We start from the raw sequence: 16004 nt of genomic DNA, 5'->3' as shown, positions 1-16004 counted from the left end.
CATGATGTTCGTTTTCTTCCAGTTGATTTGCAGCCCAACTGTGGAGGTAGTGGAGGAGAGCGTCTCGAGTGCAGACTAAAGCTGGTCAAGATTTTCGCTAAGGACGGCTACATCGTCGGCAAAGTCAACATCAGACAGAGTCCTCCCGGCATAACTTATGCCAAAAAGGTGGACGCGGTGTGTCTCGTTCAAATTGTGGTCGATGATCGTAGTTAATCAGCTCAGGTGCAGCAGCGCATCCTTGCCATACACCGTTTTTGCCGTACTCCATCCTTGCCGTACGCATGATATACTCATAATTGTTCTTAGACCGCTGATTAGAGCAGAATGATGAAAGACGTTTGCAAAAGAACGCTATAAGATGTAAATTTTTTTCATTTGGTTTTCCGATAGGAAATCCCATGCGTGTGATTCCGGCATAAGATCTTACATCTTATAGCATTCTTTTGCAAACGTCTTTCATCATTCTGCTCTGATCAGTGGTCTAAGAACAATGATGAGTATATCAAAGTTCTGTCATCATTGTTCTTTATGATAGAACGATGGCGTCTTTCATACTTTTTCCTAATATTAGTGAGCTATATAATTTCGGACACCACACTACCTTTCCATGACGATAAATAAAAGTTCAAATAGAGATAAAATCCTTTTAATCGACAGTGTTTCACAAACAATAATGGGAATTGACAAAAATACCAGATATTTCCGTCAAATACGCAGTGACCGTCTCTGTAGTAAAACCAAACTAGCGCTAAACTTAGTGCTAAGATTTCACTTCTAAGCGTCCTTTGTCAAAACATGTAAGATCTTAAGGGCTAGGCACACGTAGCGGATTTCGGGAACCGATTTCAGCAAGGGTATATTCCACATCGAGTGATTATAATTAATGATGTTAAGAGGCGGGGCTTAATGACGTTTTTCTGTAATTAATCATCATTAATTACGTTTAATTTACGATAATCACTAAATGCGATTAATTACATGCCTAAAGCTCTAAAGCCCTAGTACATTCCTTGTCTAGAACATAATTAATGATGATTAATCACCGAAAAACGTCACTAAGCCCCGCCTCTTACCATCATTAATTAGAATCACTCGACGTAGAATACACCTTGCTGAAATCAGTTTCCGAAATCAGCTACGTGTGCCTAGCCCTTTAGCACAAAGATGAGTAACGGCCTTAGTATGAACGGCCCTAGTAAGCGCCGAAAAAAAGCTAATGGTTCGTTTACACATTGCGGAAATTCATGCGGATTTAGCAATCCGTGCGGAAATTCCGTCCGTTTTCGTGCTAGAACAAATCTCTAGCTTTCCGCAATGTTTTGGCCAAATCAGGATGGAATCTTGGCAAGATTTTTGAATTAATAAAACCATGAGCATGTATTATCAAGAAGTACACGATCTTATAACTTTGGTTCAAGGCTACCCCAGCTTTTATGATCCTGTGCACCCAGGCTATAAGAAAACTACGAAAAAAGGTGTCATTTGGCTCTCTATTGCTCAACAGCTTTCAGAAGAGGGTAAGAACATCCGTCATGCTATTGCAATAATTTGAAATTTTTGCCTTAAAACGTAGTGTTATTTTAGCCATAGTTCGAACAGAAACGGACGGATTTCCGCAATGTGTAAGCGGACCATAAGTTTGTCCGGCCTTTAAACGCGGCATAGTTTGAAATATTTTAACATGGATAACTGTTTCTTTTTAGGGATAGACACTATAGCTTGTTTAGTATAGCTTGAGTGAGTTGTTCATTTATGGTTTATTCAGAAAAGTAATTTATTGTGATGGAGTAGTTTGAGGATCCCAAAATGCTAATACAAGGGCTACCATTTGTTGCACAACATAGGCTATTTGATGGTCACAAAAACATTTCTTCTGGCCCAGAAATTCAACAGTTAGGGCCCAAGCAGGGGCGTTTTCTGGGGGGGGGGGGTCATTTGATCCCCCAGTAATATGGGGAAAAATTATTACATATACCATGCCCCTTGACTATCTAGATATGGACCACTCTTACACCCCCTGGCTCCCTCCTCAATAAAAATGCTAGAGATTTGGGTAAATATTTACCAAACCATATTATTGAGTTAGGAATAAAGTGAATACACCATTCAATGCCTTTTTTTATGCTGATTATGAATATAATAATTATTTCTATTGGAAATGGATTTTAGCCCCCCCCCTATATATGCCAATTCAGGGTATATATTTCTACATTAGGGGCAGGGGTAAAGTTTAAACTTACCTCCCATTTACATCAGAAACAAAATTTACCCCCCCCCTTAATGTAGAAATATATAACAAATAAACATACATCAAATAGAAACAAATAAACATGCATCCATGATCTCTCTTGTGGCAAAATATGCAAAATTCCACATTCTTGCAGATACAGGCTTGAAACCTATGCAGTACTGTTCTCTGATATGTTAAACCTGCTGGTGTGATTTTTATTAAAATTCTATGACTTTTTGGGGGTGTTTTCCCCTTTTTTCAAAATTCAGACAAGTTTTCTCAGGCTTGTAGCCTTTGATGGGTAAGACTAAATCTAATGAAATTTATATATTTGAAATCAGTATAACAAGCCAATTCCCCTGATATATCTATTGGCATCAGTATTCCTGTTTCATGATTTTTGGTTTCTATTGAGCTGGATTGCTGCCTACTTACAGTTTATTACCAGAAACTGTTTGATTCTTCAACATTTTATTGTTGCTGTTAACAGCAAAAATTCCCTCTACTCATAAGGAAGACGTTCTTGTTCAACAGGAAATTCCTAGTTTATTCTTTGAGAAAAGATCCTCTGACTATTAAAGGAGCACTAGCTGAAGGTGTTGTCAATTAGTATTGATGTTGGCTGTTTGCAAGATGAGTGGTGTTTGATCCAGGTGGAAGATGAAGCTAAAGACCTAACTGACCAACAAGTTGATAGTTATCCTGTAACAAGGATGAGAGTTATCCTAATTTGACCAATGTCATGCATGCTAGTCTCATCATTTCACTTTCAAGTGTAAATGTAGAACACAGTTTCTCTAATTCAAGAAAGGCACTTAACAGAATCAGACATTGCTGCTGGGGTTGAATCCCCACCATCATTGTCTGAACCTGCATCAAACCTGAACCTGAGATAATTTTATTTGCAAGGTCTATCCAATTGGCGTATGAAAAACATATTGAAAGCTTAGCTGCCAAAAAATCTGAAGAGACAAAAGAAGAAGAGAGAAAGCAGCACAAAGAAGAAGAGCCTTGTGCGTTGAAAAAAAAGGCTCAAAAAATAGAAAAAAAAATCTATAATTGCATTAGAAAGTGACATCAATAGAAAGGAAGAAAAGGTGTCAGTACAGGAAATGGCTTCAAACAATCTTTTGGAACAAGCAATCAAAAGACTAGATAATGCTCTTGAGTCAAAGATTTTTGTTGTGATGCAGGTAGCAAAGGTTATGTTAGATGTTTTAAAAGCTCAATAGGAAAATGACAAAGACTTTAAGACAGGTGTTTGGAAGGTTATATCAACTTAAAAAACAAAAATATCAATTATTTTTTTAGACTGTATTTTCTTTTACTAAAAACAAAAACATATTCCACAATATTTGTGGTTCAAATTCAAGACTGGTGGTCTAGTTTCTTAAACTGGACCACAAGTAACAAATTTGGACTATGTACCATACTGATCAATGATAATAAATGGCTAAAATGATAATAATAGCTAAATTATACACAGATTAAAAGTTCAGCTTTTTTCTGTAAAAATAGATCTTTGTCTGCATTGTGTTTAGGGTGTTTTGTAGCACTTTAAAAGCATGTTGTCTCCAAAAAATGATAATTTTGACACTTACAGTTCGAATTGCAGTCACAAATTTGAACTGCATATCAATTATTTTTTTAGACTATATTTCCCTTTTACTAAAAAAAAAAAAAATTCCACAAGACTTGTGGTTCAAATTCAAGACTGGTGGTTAAGTTTCTTACAAATTTGGACTATGTGCTGTACTGATCAAACAGTTTATGGTAACAAACTGTAACAAATTGTAACATGGTAACAAACTGTATCATGGTAACAAACTATAAGTAAGGAGCAACCCAGCTCAATAGTAACCAAAACTCTAAAGAACAGAATTTTCATATGAATAGATGCATCAAAAGAATTGGATTTTTATGGATTTTTTTTTTCAATATATAAGTTTCATCAAGTTCAGTCTTACCCATTAAAAGTTACAAGCCTGAGAAAATTTGTCTTATTTAAAAAAAGGGGGAAACAGCCTCTAAAATTCATAGAATCTTAATGAAAATCTCACCATCAGATTCAGAGTACTAGAGAACCCTACTTTAGAGGTTTCAAGCTCCTATCTGCAAAAATGTGGAATTTGGTATTTTTGCAAGGAGAAAGATCACAGATGCATGTTCATTTTTTTTTTTTTTCAGGGGTGATTGTAATTATCCTGTGGTCCTAGAATGTTGTGAGAGGGCTCATTTGTATGGAAATTAAAAGTTCTGGTACCCTTTTTAAGTGACCGAAAAAATTGGGGGGCAACTAGGTCCCCTCCAATGCTCATTATTTTCCCAAAGTCATCCTATTGAAATCTTGAGATAGCCATTTTGTTCAGCTTAGTCAAAACATTTTATAACTATGTCTCTGAGGACAACTTAATTCCCCAAAGTCCCTGGAGAAAGGGCTGCAAGTTTTGAACTTTGCCCATTGTTTCCATATAGTATTGGTTATTAGGAAGTTTACAGACATTTTCAGGGTTGTTTTTTTTTCTGGTGAAGGGTAGGAGGGGGTTACATGGGAGGATCCTTCCATGGAGGAATTTTCCATGAAGGGGGCTCTGGTTTTCCCAGTATTATTTAAAACAGGATCAGTAATTAAGTAAAAAATCAAGGTTTTTACTGAAAGTAAGGAGCAACATTAAAACTTAAAACAAACAGAAATTATTACATATATGAGGGGGTTTGCCCTCGTGTCAATACCTTGTTCTTTATAATAAATTATTTGAAAAAAACTACGTTTTCTAAAGAGTTAAAGAGGCTGAGTCACAAGTTCGAACCTTAAAACGTACAGGGATTAGGAGGTGCAGTTGGGGGGCTGCCGCCCCCAAACCCCCGCTTCCGTATATGAAAGGGGCTGTGCCCTCCTCAACGCCTCACTCTTTAAGCTAAAGTTTGACTTTCTCACAACTCTTTATTTTAAACAATAAAAACTTTAGCGTAAAGAGTGAGGCATTGAGGAGGGCACATCCCCTTTCATATACAGAAGCGGGGGTTTGGGGGCGGCAGCCCCCAACTGCACCTCCTAATCCCTGTACGTTTTAAGGTTCGAACTTGTGGCTCAGCCTCTTTAACTCTTTAGAAAACGTAGTTTTTTTCAAATAATTTCTGCACGTTTTTGTACAGTTTATAAATTATTACTGCTTGACTAACTGTTAGCTGATCTTTTGAGGAGTTAAAGATGGGGGACTTCCGCCTCCCAAACCCCCCGCTTTTGAAGATTCTTGTGTTAAGGCTTTTAATTCCTGAATACTCAAATCAAATGCACAGTAAGATTTTTATCAGCTGCCCCAGGCCCCATGTTATCAAAGCAGTGGAGACTTACCTGTAACCTGAAGGCCGACTGTGATATTCTTCTGGAGATGCCTGTTGAGCTGAAGGATTTAATAGATTGGATTTAAAAAAGAAACTGAGTTTCTTTTTTAAACTTTAAATTCAATATACAAAAAATTTCTCTGACGGAGAATCGAACTCGGATCTTCCGCCTGACAGTCAGGAATAGCGACCACTGTACCACAGAGACATTACATTATTTTTATTCTGTGCGATGTATTTTTGACGCAAGCAAATACCCACAAAACTTGATATTTGGTTTTTAGAAAACAGGGAAGGAGTGATCGGATTGAGCTGAAATTTTAAGGACAAGCTCCCAGGCCCCAGGAAAGCTTATCCTCTAGATTTCAGCCCAATCAGACAACCTTAAAGGGGGGCTGTGGTGGGAAAAATTAACATGGGCTCTTATGGGAAAACGAGTTTTTCGTAAATGTAAATTCGGGGGATAATTTTTTTGGTCTGAAAATATCAAACGGCCCTAACAGGTCAAATTCCGGTTCGAATGAGTCCTCATTCACCGGGATCCGTTGCCAACTGTGGCCTGTAGGCGTGGCTAATAAAAAAAAAAGAAATGAACTTTAAGTGGCTATATTTGGTTTTTGGAAAACAGGGAATGAGTGATCGGATTGAGCTGAAATTTCGAAGTTAATCTCCAGGGCCTGATGAAAGCCTAATCTCTAAATTTCCGCCCAATCAGATAACGCTAAAGGGGGGCTTTGGTCGGAGGGTCGAAACTTCCGGTCCACTTTTACCCATAAAGATAAAGTCGGAGGGGGGTGAAATTTTGCATGTTTCTTAGTTGGAGCCTGGACTACAAAATGCGATCACCGCTGTCGCTCTGCGACCGCTAGGACCGGAAATCGCTTAACATTGTGGTGGGTCACCTCTTTATAGAGGCACAAGTGTGCCTCCTTGATTATTTTTAGTACTTTCAAAAGAGCTATGTATTGTAATTAATTAAACAAACTTTTTTAACAAAATAAGTTTCTTAAAAAAAGTAAAGAACTCTTTTTAACCAAAATGAGCAAAAATGGAATCAAATAATCTACCAAGAATACAACTGCAACAAATCAGTATCAATAAATAAATTAAACCCAAAACAAACCGAAATTAAAATAAATAACAGAGTCAAACTCAAAACAAGCAGAAATTAATATGAGTAGGGTTCTAAACCCCAAGCTTTCTAAAAGCCAGAATATAATTTGTACTTTACGGAAAAAAATTCAAATGAATTTACTGAAAAATGTGCATTGTCAGTTTAATATACATATGCTGATATTTATTGCTTAAAATCTGAATTGATTTTTGATTTCTTAAAGTTGTAAAAATGAAAACATTTAAAAGAATTATTTTCAGTAAAGTACAAATTATATTCTGGCTTTTAGAAAGCTTGGGGTTTAGAACCCTACTCATATTAATATCTGCTAGTTTTGAGTTTGACTCTGTAATTTATTTTAATTTCTGTTTGTTTTGGATTTCATTTATCTATTGATACTGATTTGTGGTAGCTGTATTCTTGGTAGATTATTTGATTCTATTTTTGTTCATTTTGATTTAATAAAGCTCTTTACTTTAAAAAAAAATTTTTGTCAAAAAAGTTTTTTTTAATTAATTTCAGTTTGTTTTATATTGCTGTAGTCTTTTTCTGGGAGAAAAACTGAGCCTCTTCTAAAGTTAAACAACAATCCCTTCCATAAAAACCTTAAGTAACCCCTGGGCATAGCTTACAACCCTTGCTCCTAATCTCTAGGGATTGTTTCAACCCCAAAGGCCTTGTTATGTGGTAATTAGACCATTTTGAATAGAATAGCTATCTCAAAATATCTATTAGATGCATTTCAGGACAATATGATGTATGTGTGTGTTGGGGGGGGTATCTGCCCTCCTATCACTTTGACTCTTAAAAAGAGAACTAGAGCGTCTGATTACCAATCCAATGAGCCCCTCTGAAGTTTATATGACCACACTTTCTGTAAAAACCTTATATGTCCCCAGGACATAACTTACAACCTGTACCCTGAGGGCTGGCTGTTTTGTTATCCTCAAAGACATAATTTCCAGACCGTTCTGATCCGTTGAATAAAATGGCTATCTCAAAATTTTGATTGGAAGTGTTTGGGGAAATTATGGGCATGGGGGGAGGCATTTGCCCTCTGATCAGTTTCTACTAACAAAAAAGGCACTAGTCCTCTCAATTTCCAATTGAATGAGCCCTTTTTGAAGATTCTATGACAAAACTTTCTATAAAAACCTTATATGCCCCAAGGCCAACTTACAACCCTTGTCCTGAGGGCTATGGAGGAAGGGTTTTCATCCTCAAAGACATAATTTCCAGAACTTTACACTACGTTGAATAAAATGGCCGTATCAAAATGTTGATCAGAAATGTTTGGGAAATGATGGGCATGGAGGGATTCTCTCTCCAATTACTTTCGACTATTAAAAAGGGTAACAGCCCTTTCAATTTCCAATTGAATGAGTCCTTTTTGAAGTTTTTACAACAACAATTTCTATAAAAACATTATATGCCCCCAGGGCATAACTTACAACCTTATCGCTGAAGGCTGAGGGGCGGGGTGGTCATCCTCAAAGACCTAAGCTAGTTTCCAGGACTTTCTACTACGTTGAAAAAAATGGCTATCTCAATATTTTTATTGGATGTGCTTTGGGGAAATGGTGGGCGTGAGAGGGGGGTTAGTTGCTCTCCATTCACTTTTGACTATTAAAAAGGGCACTAGCCCTTTCAATTTCCAATCAAATGAGCCCTTTTTGAAGTCTCTATGACTACACTTTTTATAAAAACTTTATATGCCCCCAGGGCATAACTTATAACCCTTGCCCTAAGGGCTCTGAGGGGGTTATCATCCTCAAAGACCTAATTTCCTAAATTTGCAACTATGTTGAGCAAAATAGCTATCTCAAAATTTTGATTGGATGTGTTTGGGGAAATGGTGGGTGTGAGAAGGGGGTTAGTTGCCCTCCAATCATTTTTGACAGTTAAAAAAGGCACTAGCCCTTTCAATTTCCAATTGAATGAGCCCTTTTTCAAGTTTCTATGACTATCTATAAAAACCTTACAATAATAATGATAATAAAAATAATTTATTTTTGCCCTCTTTCAATACATTTAAAATGCACTAGAGGAGTACAAACAAAGAGAGAAAAAAAGAAAAGCAAAGAAAAGAAACACAAATAGTTAACAAATACAGTACCAACATGTCTAACAAAAAAAAAAGGCAAACAAGTGGAAACTTAAATCAACACTAAAATACTGGACCTATCAATCTACCTAACCGTATATAATAAAGGTTAAACAGAAATTCTAATAACTTCCTACATTGGTCTTCAAATGGCAAATAAATTGTATGCCTCACAGAATAAATCATATGGCTTATAAAATATACATAAAAAAACAACGAGATGAGACATTAAAGGCTTTTTGAAAAAAATATAACTGAAAAAAATATAAGTGTTTTTACTTTTATAACTTAAATAAATCAAATAAGATTAACATTTTGATTACTAAATATCAGTATATGTATATTAAACTGACAATGCACATTCATTTGTATCTTTTCAGTAAAGTGGAAATTATGTTCTGGCCTTGGGAAGGAATAGGGGTTTTGAGCCCAACTTATGTTATTTTCTGCTCGTTTTGAGTTTGACTTGGTTATTTATTGTAATTTCTGTTCGTTTTGGGTTTCATTTATTTATCGATGCTTATTTGTGGTATTTTCACGCTCTGTAGACTATTCGATTTGAATTTTGCTTCTTTTTTGTTTAATGGGGCTCTTTACTTTTTTTTGAAAAACTTATTTTGTGGAAAAGGTTTTTTTAATTAATTTCTGTTCGTTTTATATTGACATAGTCTTTTCAGGGAAATAGAAAATAATACTTTAAATCTTTTCTTTTTTTAAGACTTTATAGTTTGGCCTGCTATTTGTATGCTGGAGAAAATTTTTTAACAACATACACCCTTTTAAAAATCTGGACATAAATAGTACTGTTTAATTTAGTTTCTTATCTCCTCTAGTTGACCCCAAATAGAAAAGTTGGCACCATTCGCAAAAAAATCTGTTTAGTTCCTAAGATAGCATGAATATACTTATTGTTTTTTGAGTTAGTTGAATTTTTAGAGTAGAAGCATGCCCAAAAATTTGAACATACTACCCTCAGTCGTTTTTGGGATACTACTGATATGCCTTATTGGGAATTAGCAGTAAAACAGTGCATTTTGATTTGGCAAAATTTAGTTTTTAAACATAAAGGCAAATGGGAGGGTGGGCGTGGGAGGGGGATTAGTTTCCCTCCAATCACTTTCGACTATTAAAAAGGGCATCAGCCCTTTCTATTTTCAATTGAATAAGCCTTTTTTGAAGTTCCTACGACAACTCCTTCGATAAGAAGTGCCCTGGTCTAAACAACAACAACAACAAAAAAATAATACATTATACCCACATCAATCTCTACTGTAAAAATGTCAAGCCTTCCAGTCACTTTTGACTATTAGAAAGGTGCTAGGCCTTTTGATTTCCAATCAAATGTGCCTTTTTTTAGTTTCTACAACAACGCTTTCTATAAACACTTTGTATAACCCCAGGGCATAAATTACAACCCTAACGGCTGTGAGAGTGGTTGTCATCCTCTTAAGACCTAATTTTCAAGAACTTTCAACTACGTTGAACAAAATGGCTATCTAAAAATTTTGATTTTATGTGTCTGGGAAAATGGTGGGCGTGAGAGGGGTTTTAGTCGCTCTCCAATAACTTTCAACTATTAAAAAAGGCACTAGCCCTTTCAATTTCCAATCAAATGGGCCCTTTTGAAGTTTCTATGACAACGCTGTCAATAAAAACCTTATATGCCCCCAGGTTATAACTTACAACCCTTGCACTGAGGGCTCTGATGGGGTTGTCATCCTAAAAGACCTAATTTCCAGAATTTTCGACTATGTTGAACAAAATGGATATCTGAATATTTTGATTGGATGTGTTTGGGGAAATGGTGGGCGTGAGAGGGTGGTTAGTTACCCTCCAATCCCTTTCGACTATTAAAAAGGGCACTAGCCCTCTCAATATCCAATTGAATGAGCCCCTTTTGAAGTTTTTACAACAACTCTATATATAAAAACCTTATATGCCTCGAGGGTATAACTGACAACCTTTTCTCTGGGGGTTCTGGGGGGTTTGTTATCCTTAAATACATAATTTCCAGAACTTTCAACTGCATTGAACAAAATGGCTATCTCTAAACTTTGATTGAATGTGTTTGGGGAAATGGTGGGCATGAGAGGGGGGTTAATTACTGTCCACTCACTTTTGACTATTAAAAAGGGCAATTTCAATTTCCAAACAAATGAGCCCTTTTTGAAATTTCTATAACGAGTCTATATAAACCTTATATGCCCCCAGGGTATAACTTACTACCCTTGCACTGAGGACTCTGATGGGGTTATTATCCTGAAAGACCTAATTTCCAGAACTTTCGACTACGTTGAACAAAATGGATATCTCAAAATTTTGATTCGATGTGTTTGGGGAAATGGTGGGCGTGAGTGGGGGGTTAGTTGCCCTTTAATCACTTTCGACTATTAAAAGGGCACTAGTCCTTTCAATTTCCAATTGAATGAGCCCTTTCTATCCTTTCACAATCAAGTTTCTACAACATCGCTTTCTATAAAAACCTTATATGCCCCAAGGGCATAACTTACGACCCTTGCCCCGAGGGATATAGGGGTGGAGGGGTTGTAGTCCTAAAAGACCTAATTTCCAAAAATTTCAACTACGTTGAATAAAATGGCTATCTAAAAATTTTGATTGTATGTGTTTGGGGAAAAGGTGGGCGTGAGAGGGGGGTTTGTTGCCCTCCAACCACTTTCGACTACTAAAAAGGGCACTAGTCCTTTGAAATTCCAATCGAATGAGCCCTTTTTAAAGTTTATACGACAACACGTTCTATATAAACCTTATATGCCCCCAGGGCATAACTTACAACCCTTGCCTTGAGGGCTGTGGGGGAGTGTCCTCTTCAAAAACATAATTTCTATCTGAAAATCAACTACGCTGAACAAAATGGCTATCTAAAAATTTTGATTGGATGTGTTTGGGGAAATGGTGGGCGTGGAAGGGGGTGTTAGTTGCCTTTTATTCACTTTCGACTATTAAAAAGGGCAAAAGTCACTCCGATTTCCGGTTGAATGAGCCCTTTTCTAAGTTTCTACGTCAATTTCTTCGATACAAAGTGCCCTGGTCTAAATGAAAAAATAATTAATAATACATAATGCCAACATCGTTCTTATATTCCCCCAGGGCATAACTTAAAACCCTTGCCCTGAGGGTTGTGGGGGAGTGACCTCCTCCAAAAAATATTTTCTATCTGGAAATCAACAACGCTGAATCAAATGGCTATCTTAAAATTTTGATTGGATGTGTTTGGGGAAATGATGGACGGGGGGGGGGGGCAAGTTGCCCTCCAATCACTTTCGACTTAAAAAGGGCACTAGCCACTCCAATTTCCAATCGGATAAGCCCTTTTCGAAGTTTTTACGACAACTCCTTTGATACAAAGTGACCTGGTCTAAAACCAAGAAAAAAAATTTAAAAAATAATACATTGTGCCAACATCGTTCTTTACTTTGGTGGGCGTGAGAGGGGGGTTAATTAATCTCCACTCACTTTCGACTACTAAAAAGGGCAATTTCCAATCAAATGAGCCCTTTTTAAAATTTCTAAAACAACTTTCTTCACAAACCTTATATGCCCTCAGGGCATTACTTACAACCCTTGCACCGAGGGCTCTGATGGGTTACCATCCTAAAAGACCTAATTTCCAGAACTTTCGACTACGTTGAACAAAATGGATATCTCAAAATTTTGATTGAATATGTTGGGGGAAAACATGGGCGTGAGAGGGGGGTTAGCTGCCTTTATATCACTTTCGACTATTAAAAGGGCACTAGCCCTTTCAATTTCCAATTGAATGAGCACTTTTTGTAGTTTCTACAACATCGCTTTCTATAAAAAACCTTATATGCCCCCAGGGCATAACTTACAACCCTTGCCGTGAGGGCTGTGGGGGTGGAGGGGTTGTCATTCTTAAAGACCTAATTTTCAAAACCTTCAACTACGTTGAATAAAATGGCTATTTAAAATTTTTTATTGCATGTGTTTGGGGGAATGATGGGCGTGGGGGAGGCTAGTTGCCCTCCAATCACTTTCGACTATTAAAAAGGGCATTAGCCCTTTGAATTTCCAATCGAATGAGCCTTTTTTCAAGTTTCTACGACAAAGATTTCTACTTCTGCTATGGATATGAATCCATGGAAATCTCCAAAGAGTTTCTTTTTAAAATAGCTTTCAGGCGTAGTTAGGGGTATTTAGCCTTTTTGCTTTTCTTCAAAGCTTTAAAAAAGTGTTATAATATTCCAAATGTTACATTTGTTATATTTGTGCATATTTTTGGTCATCATTTGTGGGTTGATCGAATTTTTTAATCCACTGTAGATAGAATTTTTTAATCCACTGCAGGGTACAACATTTAGTACCCTGAGGTCATAAGACTGCCAATGACTCTTCCTTGAACCTCCCAAATTCAAAGCTTTTATTATGACCTGGCCTTTTAATGTAACTTGGTCACTGGATCAAGGGCGCCATTCTCACTCGAGCACAACGTTAGGTGGGGATGTCAATATCGCTTTCGTCACACCAATTCGTTTTAATTTGAATCTGCCTGGTACTTCTGAATGAATGTTTTCAAAGTTATTTTTTTCCTTTAGCGCAGGGCACTTCGTATCGAAGAATATGTCGTAGAAACTTCGAAAAGGGCTCATTCAATTGGAAATTGGAGTGGCTTGTGCCCTTTTTAATAGTCGAAAATGATTGGAAGGCAACTAACACCCCTTCCACGCCCACCATTTCCCGAAAAGTATCCAATCAAAATTTTTAGATAGCCATTTTGTTCAGCGTAGTTGATTTCCAGATATAAATTATGTTTTTGAGGTGGACACTCCCCCACAGCCTTCAGGGCAAGGGTTGTAAGTTATGCCATGGGGGCATATCAGGTCTTTATAGAAGGCGTTGTTGTAGAAACTTCAAAAAGGGCTCATTCGATTGTAAATTGAAATGGTTAGTGCCCTTTTTATAGTCAAAAGTGATTGGAAGGCAACTAACAGCCCTTCCACACCCACCATTTCCCGAAACACACCCAATCAAAATTTTGGGATAGACATTTTATTCAATGTAGTTTTAAGTTCTGGAAATGAGGTCTTTGAGGATGACAACCCCCCCACAGCCCTCACTGCAAGGGTTTTAAGTTATGCCCTGGGGGCATATCCCCTCCCCCACAATCCTCAGGGTGAGGGTTGTAAGTTATGCCCTGGGGGCATATAAGGTTTTTATAGATACCGTTGTCGTAGAAACTTCAAAAAGGTTTCATTCGATTGAAAATTGAAATGGCTAGTGTCGAAAGTGTTTTATAGTCGAAAGTGATTGGAAGGCAAATAACACCCCTTCTACGCTTACAGTTTCCCAAAACACATCCAATCAAAATTTTGAGATAGCCGTTTTTTGTTCCACGCAGTTTAAAGTTTAGGAAATTATACCTTTGAGCAGGACACTCCCCCCACAGTCTTCAGGGCAAGGGTTATAAGTTATGCCCTGGGGGCATATCAGTTTTTATTGAAATCTTTGCTGTAGAAACTTGAAAAAAGGCTCATTCGATTGGAAATTCAAAGGTCTAGTCCTTTTTTTAATAGTCGAAAGTGATTTGAAGGCAACTAATCCCCCTCTCACGCCCACCTTTTCCCCAAACACATCCAATCAAAATTTCTAGATAGCCATTTTGTTCAGCGTAGTTGATTTCCAGATAGAAATTATGTTTTTGAGGAGGAAACTCCCTCACAGTCCTCAGGGCAAGGGTTGTAAGTTATGCCCTGGGGGCATATAAGGTTTTTATAGAACTCGTTGTTGTAGAAGCTTCAAAAAGGGCTCATTTAATTGGAAATTGAAATGGCTAGTGCCCTAGTTGAAAGTGATGGGAAGGCAATTAACATCCCTTCCACGCCCACCATTTTCCCAAACACATCCAATCAAAATTTTGAGATAGCTATTTTGTTCCACGCAGTTTAAAGTTCTGGAAATTAGGTCTTTTAGGATGATAATCCCCTCAGAGCCCTCAGTGCAAGGGTTATAAGTTTTGGCCTGGGGGCATATAAGGTTTTTATAGAAAGTTGTTGTAGAAATTTCAAAAAGGACTCATTTGATTGGAAAATGAAAGGGCTAGTGACATTTTTAATAGTCGAAAGTGAATGGAGAGTAATTAACCCCCCTCTCACGGCCACCATTTCCCAAACACATTCAATCGAAGTATGGAGATAGCCATTTTGTTCAACGTAGTTGGAAGTTCTGGAAATTATGTATTTGAGGATGATAAATCCCCCAGAGTCCCCAGGGCAACGGTTGTAAGTTATGCCCTGGAGGCATATAAGTTTTGTTTATAGATAGTGTTGTCGTAGAAACTTCAAAAGAGGCTCATTTAATTGGAAATTGAGTGGGCTAGTGCCCTTTTTAATAGTCAAAAGTGATTGGAGGGTAACTAACCCCCCTCTCACGCCCACCATTCCCCCAAACACATCCAATCAAAATTTTCAGAGAGATATTTTGTTCAACGCAGTTGAAAGTTCTGGATATTAGGTCTTCGAGTATGACAACCCCCCCCCCCAGCCCTCAGGGCAAGGGTTGTAAGTTATGCACTGGGGGAATTTAAGGTTTTTATTGAAAGCGTTTTCGTAGAAACTTCAAAAGGGCTCATTTGATTGGAAATGGAAAAGACCAGTGCCTTTTTTAATAGTTGAAAGTGATTGGAGAGCAACTAACGCTCATCTCACGCCCACCATTTCCGCAAACATATCCAATCAAAATTTTGAGATAGCTATTTTGTTTAACGTAGTTGAAAGTTCTGGAAATTAGGTTCTGGAAATCTGAGGATAACAATCCCCCTCACAGCCCTTAGGGTAAGGGTTGTAATTTATGCCTTGGGGGCATATAAGGTGTTTATAGAAAGCGTTGCCGTAGAAACTCAAAAAGGACGCATTCGATTGGAAATTGAAAGGCATAGTTCCCTTTTTAATAGTCGAAAGTGATTGGAAGGCTTGACATTTTTATAGTAAATATCGATGTGGGTAAAATGTATTATTTTTTTTTTTTTTTTTTTTTTTTGTTTAGGCCAGGGCACTTCGTATCGAAGGAGTTGTCGTAGGAACTTCGAAAAGGGCTCATTTGATTTAAAACGGAAAGGGCTGATGCCCTTTTTAATAGCCGAAAGTGATTCACGGCAACTAATCCCCCTCCCACGCCCACCCTACCATTTGCCCATTATGTTTAAAAACTAAATGTTGCCTTAAGGTTAAATC

The 16004-nt window shown here is 37.3% G+C and overlaps 1 protein-coding gene across 3 annotated transcripts in view; it reads left to right on the top strand.

Moving 5' to 3' along the window:
* Window positions 1-1677: 1677 nt before the first annotated feature.
* LOC148955234 (neurobeachin-like protein 1) overlaps window positions 1678-16004 on the top strand; it is a 227589-nt gene continuing 213262 nt past the window's right edge. For all 3 annotated transcript variants that reach the window (XM_089101080.1, XM_089101086.1, XM_089101072.1), the window contains exon 1: window positions 1678-1740. The gene's annotated coding sequence lies outside the window, so the exon portion shown is untranslated. The remainder of the gene's footprint in view (window positions 1741-16004) is intronic.

The sequence above is a fragment of the Artemia sp. Qi Xiang Cuo genome, chromosome 2 (genome assembly GCF_049724085.1).
Source record: "Artemia sp. Qi Xiang Cuo chromosome 2, ASM4972408v1, whole genome shotgun sequence".
NCBI lineage: Eukaryota > Metazoa > Arthropoda > Branchiopoda > Anostraca > Artemiidae > Artemia > Artemia sp. Qi Xiang Cuo.
Note: the sequence above shows the minus strand (reverse complement) of the source record. Positions and strands in the feature narration are given on the sequence as shown.